The following is a 10739-nucleotide window of genomic DNA, read 5'->3' on the forward strand; positions in this document are numbered from 1 at the left end:
GCAGGTGGCGCGGGCGCTTGCTGGTATATCGGCGCTTGTTGAGCAGGAACAGGTTGATAAACTGAAGCTTGTGGTTGGTTAAAATTTGGTGTGACTGCTGCCACATACGGTTGTTGAACGTATTGTACTGGATAAATCGGTTGTTGCTGAGCAAATTGGTGTTGCTTCTTCCATGAATGACTCCTCCTTTGACTGGTTGACACTGCATTCGTATCACCCTCCTTCTTTCTTTGAAACCCTCCAGGAAACTTTTTGGCATTACTACCAGATGTTTCAGAGGTAGTCACCATCTTTCCATTCTTCAATCCCAACTCGACCTTTATGCCCACGGCGACCAGATCAGAGAAACTTGCAGACACACTACTCACCATTCTTTCATAAAACACAGGTTTGACTGTATCCATGAACCAATCTGCTAATTCCTTCTCAGCTAGAGGTGGTTCGACTTGCGAGGCCACTTCCCTCCATCTTTGCGCGTATTCCTTAAAAGACTCCTTGTCTTTCTGGGACATGCTGAGCAGTTGTCTCCTATCTGGGGCCATATCCATGTTGTACTTGTAATGTTGGATGAAGGCATCGGATAAGTCTTGAAAACAACGGATCCTACTCTGATCAAGGCTTAAGTACCACTTGGAGGGAGCACCCCTCAAGCTGTCCTGGAAGCAATGTATCATGAGTTTATCATCCTCCACATGCGCATCCATTTTTCGATAGTACATAATGAGGTGACTCTTAGGACACGAGTGGCCCTCATACTTATCGAAATCTGGGGTCCTGAACTTTGCAGGGATCACAAGACCGGACACCAGGCACATCTCCTTAGTTGTAGCACCAAAAACTTGGTCACCCTCCATAGCCCTCAATCTCTTCTCAAGCAGCTGGTAATTCTCCTTCATCCCTCTTAGGTCTTCCTGCCTTTCCTCATCTTCATCTGAAAAGTCTGGAGCATGTTGTTGATCCTCAAAGTAGGGTTGCACATGTGCCCGAACGAGAGGAGGTGTGAACGTGTGAACTACTGGATGGTTTTCGTTGATGGTCGGTAAAGGAGCTGTCTGCTGAGCAGATGGTGCAAAACCAGGGGCGCCTTCAACTGTAGGCGTGAAACCGGGAGGTAAACCATAGGTTGGCCAGGTTATTGGTACCGCCCTCGCAGGTTGGGGTTCAATCGATGGACCCGCGATTTCAGAAACAACAGTTGTTTGGGTGTCTAGCTTTGCCCTGATAACCTGTAATATCTCCATGACCTGCCCCATGTTTCCACGCAGGTCTTCGAGCTCTGAGCTCACTCGCTCCAATTCATGCTCCTGATCTGCCATTCTTTGACGAGCTCTGGCACGAGTGTTATATTGGTGTTGAAAATTCAGCGTGAAACTGGAGGAAGAAAGGACAGAATAAGACTCTGTTTTTTTTGAAAATGTATGAATGCATGTATGGATGCATCTTGTTTGCAAAACTCTTAGTTATCTTTATTATTTATTCAAGCAACGTTAGAGAATAACACGTAGTAATTGAGAACTAAAATGACACCTTCCATTAATTAAAATCAGATTCGAATACAAAGAGATTTAACTTCAAGTACACACGATTTGAATACAGAAAATTTAAACACCAACAATTCAAATTCAAGTACAAGTAAACTTGAGTTCTGTCTCAGCTCTTAAGATCGTAGCCAGATCTGTGGTGAGCTCATTCATCATCTTCTTGATAAACTTGACGAAGTTGAAAACTTGAGGAGGCGTGTTTTCTGGACACATACACCAGTCCGCTTCCTGGAGTTTTTCTGGGAGTTCCAACATGTTGAGGTTAACAAACCTAGCCAAGTTGCGGAACTTGCCATTCCATTCAACATAGAGCTCTTGGAGTTCCTTGATGACCTTTTGATCTTCATCTAAGGTTGCTCTAGCTTCTCTGTACAACCTCTTCCAGTACACATAATCATTTTTTAGGAGTAAGTAGGCTGCATCACCTTCCTGGCTCTCCAAAACTGCGAACCTCCTAGTAGCTTCTTCCAACTGGTACCTGAGATGGTGACAGTTTCTTTCAGCTTCTTCCCTTTGGAGGATCTCGCGAGACAACTTTTCCTCGCACTTCTTCAGAGTGTCCCTCAAGTCACGGATCTGTGCCTCAAAGTGAAGCTTAATTTCTTTTTTATCCATAAGAGATTTATCCAACAATCTCCCTAGCTCACAGATCCTATACTCAGCTTTCTTGAGCTCTTCCTTCCTGGTTCGGATCACTGATGTGGAACCCAATAGGATATGATCAAGATCATCTTTCTGGTCTTCCAAAAGCCTAGCTCTCTTGTTGCTATCCTCAAGCTCTTGGGCTTTTCCTTTACGTTCCTCTTTTAAATTCTGATTTTCCAAGATAACTCGGTTCATCTGAATTCGTAAATCGGCATTCTCCACTTCGAGCTCCTTAACCTTAGTAACGAGTTTCTCCATGTCCTCAGGGAGTATGGGCTCGGGCTCAGGAGTTTTAGGAAGAGCTGGAGCCTTTAAGATATATGGCAACTGGATTTTCTCAACTCTTTCTTTCACCCATTGCGTGTAAGGTTCTTTGGCAAGAATATTTCTCTTTCCAAACTCTTTACCCATTCTTACAACCTTTAACCAAGCCTTTCGTACTGCTCTTACATCAGGATTGCTTGCTTGGATGTCGGAGAGCACAAATGGCTGTAAGTCCTTTGCGTCAGGAGGACCATCCATGGGGTAACCGTGTTGTAATCGAGATAACACAGGGTTATAGTTGATGCAACCCTTGGTGCCCAACAGCGGTACATTAGGAAATTCCCCACAACTGACTATAATGTCTGGGGTTTCCCACTCTCGGATATACCACCTGATGGAACTTGCGGTGAGAGAAGCTAATTTCTGAGGAGGCTTAAGTTCTTTTGCCACAAAAGGACCTTCTTCAGGCATGTGTTGCATGAACCAAGTGTAAAGCAAAGGAGCACAACACAACAACACTCCACCCCTCTTTTCATGTCGAGTGTGAAGGGCATAGTAAATATCAGCTAAGAGAAATGGTACTGGATTGCCAGAGAGAAAGACTTCTATGGCCACTTGATCCACAAATTTTTCAACATTTGGGAATAACACAATCCCATGGATCAATAAAGCCACCATAGCATAGAATGCATCCCAATTTCCACTTTTCTTGAACTTTAGAGCTAAATCCTCCAAAAACATCGCGGCAAAACCTTTGCAACCCCCTTTTTCAGCCCAATTGTCTCGAACAGTCGGGACATTGATGCTTAGGGCCGAAGCTATCTTCTTTGGGCCCATATCTTCTTCGAGCTTTGGAAACGGATTAAAATCTTTCAACTTGAGTCCCACGATCCTCTCAACTTCTTCCAAAGTAGGAGCTAGCTGGAAATCAGCGAATGTGAAACAACGCAGAGGGGGATCATAATATTGTGCCAGAGAGCTGATAATTCCATAGTCAACTTTCTTATTTAGAAGGCTCAAAATTTTCCCATAGCTTTTTCCAAACTCATCACGTCTGCTGAGAGACAAATCAGAGATCAAACCCTTCAGACTGTCCAACTTAGGTTCCTTGTACTTAAGCGTGAAAGTGTGTCTTATTGAAGTTGTCATTTTCAAGTTCTCAATTCCTGAAACAAATAAGAGACAACTAAGAGCTTGCTTTTTTATGATGTTGATGCAATGTATGAATGTAATGCATTTTTTTGTATAGGTTCAATAGGCTTAAGGCATGGATAAGTCTGATTGCTTTGTATAGAACATGGTTCTCACCAGGTATGGTCTAAGGTTTTTTTTTTTTTGAAAAAGTTCCTAGAGTCATGGATCCATTAGACTGTTTGCTACCTGCGGCAACTTACTTGCCGGGCATCAACTCCATCTAAAGAATCTACTCTAAGTGAGGTTCTCGCATCGATCCAACGAGAAATACATCTTGCAGACCCACACTACGCAACCATCTTTCCTAGTTGGGCAAAGAACTAAGGTTCTACAAATGGTTCTCAGAGTCATGGATCCTAAAGAAAATATCGAAGCTTACGGCAACTTACTTGCCGAGCGACAACATCTTCTCAAGAATCTACTCTAAGTGAGGTTCTCGTACCGACCCAACGAGAAATACATCTCGCGGACCCTCACTACTCAACCTCGTCCTATCTTATGTTTTTACTCGAGACTCGGGTAAAAAGTCTTTCCCACAAGGTTTGTAATCAGAGTATCCAAGTACCAGACCATAATCGAACCAATACAACAGATTCATATCAATATGACAATAGAGATAGTAAAAACAATAAAGAAAAGCCACATAGGTAAACAAACAAAGGCACACAAACGACCTAACTAGGCTTGACTCACTTAGGGATTATATTCCCCAGCAGAGTCGCCATCTGTCGCACCTCGAAAAAAATGGGGATACGACTACAAAGCGAAGCGCGATCGCACGCTCGCAATGATGAACTGAACAGAGTCACCACCGAACTTTATTTATTCCTAAAAAGGAAAGGGGAAATATCGATAAAACCCAAGACAAAAGAAAGGATAAGATATGGTCATCGCAACCAATATCAGGGTTCGGGAGTCGATTACGCAAGGGGAAGGTATTAGCACCCCTCACGTCCGTTGTACTCAACGGGAACCATTAGGTTAGTTGTGTGCGTTAATGTTAGTTTGAAATGTTAGGGTTTTCGAATTATTAGGTGGGAAAGAAAGAGTAAACGAGAGGAAAATGTTTTTGGATTTTTGACGAAGGACTAAACCTAAGTTATTTTTATTAGTGGGCCTGACAAGATTTACAAATCCTGCTCCTACGTATCTCAAAAGAGAAATCAAGGCTTACGTAGTTCTGGGTAGAAAAATGTTTGTTTGTTGGTCGATTTTAGCGAAAGCTATACTGTATTAATCGACGAAAACATTGTTTTACCCAAAACAGATGAGGAGTTGACGCATACCACACATCGAACGGATTTATAAATCTACATTCGGAAAAGCGTCACTTATCTCGACTCAGCAGTCGTGGCCGAAACATTGTTTTGTATCACTTAAGACAATATATCTTTCATTTATGAAAAAGGTTCTTTGATCAATCGCACGGCGGCGAGAAAAAGGGTTTGATTGGTTGGATGTATTTTGAGTGATGGCGAGGACTTGGATGAGCGAGATATACATCTCGAATCCTAGTCTCAGGAGTGCACGGTATACACCATGTTCCATTTCCATCTTTATTGAAAAAGTATTAAGGTAGGAATTAGGTATTTTGAAGTTTGAAAGACGAGTACTTGTGACCTACAAGCTCTTACAGCTTGGGTCTAATACTCGGGACTACGTCTGGACATTCCACCCAGGCAGTCTGTTTCTTTCCAATATTGCTAAGAAAATGATTCGGATATTTATGAATGTTTTGGAGGGAAGACGAATATTTATGGCTTGCAAGCTCTTACAGCTTGAGCCTAATATTCGGGATTACAACTGGATATTCCCTCCAAGTAATCTTTTTCTTCCAACTTTATTAAGAAGATGATTTGAGATATTTGCAGGTGTTTTGGAGAGAAGACAAATATTTATGGCTTACAAGCTCTTACAGCTTGAGCCTAATATTCGGGATTACGACTGGATATTACATCCAGGTAATCTTTTTCTTCCAACTTTATTAAGAAAATGATTTTGAATATTGGATTGTTAAAGAGAAGACGAATATTTATGGCTTGCAAGCTCTTACAGCTTGAGCCTAATATTCGGGATTACGACTGGACATTCCATCCAGGTAACCTTTTTCTTCATGCTTTATTTAGAAGGTGATTTGAGGTATTTACGGATATTTTGGCGAGAAGACGAATATTTATGACTTACAAGCTCTTACAGCTTGAGCCTAATATTCGGGATTACGACTGGACATTCCATCCAGGTAATCTTTTTCTTCACGTTTTATTTAGAAAATGATTTGAATATTAAATTAAAACAATTAAAGTACCGAGGTTTGAAATTATTGAAAGTTAAGTTGATGTTGCTTAAGAGCTCATTGTAAGAAGGCCCAAGAGTAAGCCATGTGAGGTTGATGGCGATGCTTAAAAGCAATCGACTTACAAGGGTATGGAAATGGGCTCGACGTTGAATCAAGAATTAAGTGATATTTATCATTATTACTCTTTTTAATGTTTTTTTTTATCAATGAAATTGAGATGATTTATCATGATCGGAGCATACTCCACACATAAAAATAAATAATTCACATAAATCCCAAAGAAAGAATAATCACCTAAGTTACATTAAGAATAAAAATGAATAAACAAAAGAAACATATTAGTTAAGTAGTAATTAAATGTGAGGATTAAGAGAAATATGAGAAAGTCACAAAAAATGCTGAAAAACCAAAACAACATGCCCAAGTATCGAACCCAGGACCAAAGAGGCAATGAGCTATCTCCATCTCCACCAGGCCACGAATGGTCAGCTGTTATACTAATAGCAAACCAAACATATGGCTCAGAATGAATGAAATAACAAAAACTAACTAAAAAAAAGGTGAAATGGGCCGTAGGAGCTTGGGCTAAGTTAGTGACCACCTTCTCCAAATGTTGACCCAAACACGAAAATGATGAAGGGAAACCAAAAGGATACAACCTGGCTGCATGGTTGTCTTGGTTCTAGCAAAAGGATGCTAATAATCATGGCTGACATATAATAAGTGTTGGGGAACACGCAAAAATGAAAAGGCAATGCATTGGAGATGGAAAGCTTTAATATGCACCTTTCCAGCAACTTAAGTCATTTAATAAACCAAATAAATACAGCAGCATGGGAATAAACAAATAGGAAACTAAAGAACGCTCATCTGCCATTTCAGAAAAAACCGTCTCTATTTCTTTATCCCAAATATACCTTTTTCCCATTTTGAAAATACAATAAAAAACATTTAAGAAAAACAAAAATGAGATGACCCACAAACACATGCAGATGATGATAAAGCTAGACCAAGCGGAAACTTGAAGGAAACTAAACCGGCATGCAAATAACTTCCTCAGAATGATGCAAAGCGAGACCGAAGCATGGATTAGAAACAAAGCTCGTAAGTGAAACTAACCAGTTGCAGCGAAGCCGGCCAACGAATGAGCAGGTAAGAGTCTTGCTGAATCTTCTTCACCGCGTTCCTTCCCCACGGGTTCGTCCGTTATCAACCACCGCTCACTTTTGGTTATTGAAATTTTTAGGGTTTCTCCTCTTTTCTTCAGTAGCCGTCAACACTTTTCTCTAGGGTCCTCCCTTTCGTCGCCTCCGATCCCCCTTTTTTATATCCTTTCTACCTAGGGTTTCAGATTGGTGTATAGAGATTCAAAAAGAAACGTTTTCGAAGTGCTTTTTGGTGCTCAACTTTTGATTGCTCTCTTTGATGCCTGGATTCGAAAACGGTAATGTGAACAGTGTACTTTCCTCCTCTAATTTGTCTTGATTCCCAATTTGGGATTTCTTGTAATTTCTACAGTTTTGACTAATGGCCATGTTTTTACTGCAGTGAAAATGATGAAGATTCCAAAAGCGGTTCCGGTTTTGATCACAACTCTGTTTTGTACTCGGTTTTGGGTGGTTTCAGGTGGTGGCTCGGCTATGATGCTGAAGTTTGCAAAAACAATGGCTCAGGAACACTGTATCTTCGCATAATCGTTTGTATTGGTTCAGCAAGTATCTCCCAGCATTGGTTCAAGTCTTCGCTCAAGCGAGCTTTGTTGACCTGAAGCTTCCCAATTCCTTGAAGCTTTGGTAACGACTCTGATCACTAACTAATTTTGACTGAGAATCTTCTTCAGTTAATGATCTCTTACTATCACAGGTTGAAGAGCATGGCCGGACTGACTTTGGATGTTATAACAGTGGAAGTTACGACGAGACAAAAGAGGTTATTGCATTTACTTTCCTTATAGTTTCATCTCATCAATTCAATACTTCTCTGAACTTTTTCTCATATTTCACAGATAATAAAAATGGCCTCAGCCTCAGCAGCATCTCCATCTACAATCACTGTTGTAGGAAGCTCAGTCACCGGTTCCAAATCAAGGAACAACAGGAAGGGTCATAACGTGAGGTTCATCACAACACTCAATTCTTTTAACGGATTGCAAGCTCAGCACAAAACTGTGGCATCACTAGGAGTTCCTGTTTCCAGTGAACTGGCTTTTGCAAAAAGTGAGGAGTTCAATATATAACGGAGGAAGAAGTGGTAGAGGTGGTGGTGCGCTCGCTTCAAAATGCAATGTTGCAGGTGAGATTTTTCAGATTGCGGCTATTATGAATGGATTTACTCTTGTTGGTGTTGCTGTTTCGAGAATTTGGAGAGACTCATACGCCAAATCCTTTATTTGCATCCTGAATGACGCTTCATCGGGAGAATCGATGTAGTGCCACCACCTCTTTTTGTATCCCATTGATATTCTTTGAAATCTTGTGACCACTTGTGATATTGAATGCAGGAATATGAAACATTAAACATTATTACATGATTTTCGAGTCTTGGCTCTTGTCTCAATGAAGTGATACGCATTCGCCTGTCGCCGGTTCTCATGACGGTAAGTGTAGTAACTTATTCTTTTCTTGTAATCTCAGAATTTGAAGCTTGGGAATTGACTCCAATAACTGCTAATCCTGTTTTATCCGATGAAATGGCAAGAACAGATTTGAGAGGTCGGTAGAGGTGTACTTGTATATTTGCGCGGACATGAAGGTAGGGGTATTGGATTGGGCCACAAGCTCCATGCTTAAAACCTACAGGATGATGGGCGCGATACCATAGAAGCCAATGAGGAGTTGGGATTGCCTGTTGACTCTAGGGAGTATGGCATTGGTGCGCAGGTAATAGATATACACTTATTGGTTCGATGATGAATCTCTTGCAATAACATTTGAACTGTTTTAATACATGCTGATCACAATTGTTATGGAATTTGAAATGCTACTATTTTTGCAGATACTGAGGGATCTGGATGTTCAATCTATGAAGTTGATGACTAACAATCCATCCAAATATATTGGTCTCAAGGTTTAACTGTTTCTGGTAGGATCCCATTGTTAACTCTTATCACTTCAGAGAACAAGAGATTTTTGGAGACAAAACGTGTGAAAATGGGCCACCTCTATGGCACGGAACATAACAGTGGCAATGTTAAAACCGATAGTGTTGAAGACTCAAATTCAAACGGAGTTACCAGCCTTTGAAGCCTTAGAAGAGGAAGTAGAAATTAACATTGCAGCTGAATCCAAAATGTGACAGTTGAATAATTCTATTTATGAATTGATTATTTGCATAATTGTTTTGCCCGGTTTTCTTCAACCAGTCACTACTTATTTAGACCTCATTCTGAAACTTAGTGTCATTCATTATAAGATAAGGCCATTGCCAAAATCAAATTCTGGTTTCCTCGTCTCTCTTTTGTTGTCTATTATAGAGATTCATCCAAACTATCGTATTGTATTGTGTCATTGGAATATATCAACCATGTTTCTTTCTTCATTTTTGTCATTGGCTTCTATAATCCATGATAGTAAGAATTACAAATTCTATAGCTATACTATGGTTTAAAAAAATGATTTGAAATTTGGTTTTACCATTGGTTTATTTATGACTTGGATGCCTGACTTTAAAAAAGAAAACAACTTGACTGACAATAAGGTTAACAAGGCCATGAAATGAGGGCACAAGGTTAGGGTTTGAAAGGGATATTCATGAATCACGTGGCATGATTGGCCATTGGCTTGTGACACGAGAAGATTGGTTATGAGTATTAACAATCATATGAACAACACCATAACTTTGGACCAAAACCAATCCTCATATAAGACCAAAGTAAGGTTGGGCCAAACATGTTAAACAAAATTAAAACATAAAAAATTCAGGACCAAAATCGGGGTATGACAGACAGGACATCAAACAATGATGTTGACAGGACATCAAACAATGATGTTGACAGGACATCGAACAATGATGTTGACAGGACATCGAACAATGATCGACCAGACATTAAACAATGACTGGGAAATAACTCGACGTTTACTGGACATCGAATGATGATGTTTACTGACACCAAAGAAAGCTCGACTAGTCACTTACTGATGACTGGGAAATACTGTTGCTCCAAACTCACAATGCTGAACTCCTCGGAGTATCGTCTTCACTGTCCGGCAAAACCAAATCTCAAGCGGTAACCACGGCTCGAGTCGCGCTGATCGCGTAACATTTCTATCTCTGTCCGATGGAAAAGTTTCCTCCAGCATCGCACTACTGGGGAACATTGGTGATCTGACGTCATGATGCTAAACCCATCAGAGTAACATCTTCCAACTTCTGTCGAAACCACCTCTCAAACAATAACCACAACTTGAGACTAGCCTATGCTTGCAATGATGCATGACTTTTTCTGCGTAATGCTCCATAATTATGGAAATGCTACGCGATTTATTATGCAATATGCTATGCTTACTCTACATGATGAATGCATAAAAAGTATCCCCCTCAAGGGACTCTGCTGGGGAGCACGAGACACTCCGTTGAGGAACTCGTCAATTCTCCGATCTCCACCCCGCTGGGGAATAGCACTGCTGCTGCTGGGAAAAGGTAACCCTTGCTGGGGAAGAACCTCCTTTGCACCCAATCCGATCGGGAAACTGCTGGGGATAAGAACCACCAACACTCTGTGGGGATACAACAGTCTTCGACTTGCTGGGGATATCAATCCCAACTCTGCTCTGGGGAACCCTCACAGACACCTAGCAACT

At 40.9% G+C, this 10739-nt stretch overlaps 1 long non-coding RNA gene across 1 annotated transcript; it reads left to right on the forward strand.

Moving 5' to 3' along the window:
* The first annotated feature begins 6736 nt into the window (after positions 1-6736).
* Positions 6737-9390, forward strand: LOC127079820 (uncharacterized). The gene is made up of 7 exons (XR_007787956.1): positions 6737-7092; positions 7187-7384; positions 7489-7733; positions 7804-8232; positions 8441-8536; positions 8643-8819; positions 8935-9390. It is a non-coding gene; the product is annotated as an uncharacterized LOC127079820 (long non-coding RNA).
* Positions 9391-10739: the final 1349 nt, after the last annotated feature.

Source organism: Lathyrus oleraceus, chromosome 5, assembly GCF_024323335.1.
Source record: "Lathyrus oleraceus cultivar Zhongwan6 chromosome 5, CAAS_Psat_ZW6_1.0, whole genome shotgun sequence".
NCBI lineage: Eukaryota > Viridiplantae > Streptophyta > Magnoliopsida > Fabales > Fabaceae > Lathyrus > Lathyrus oleraceus.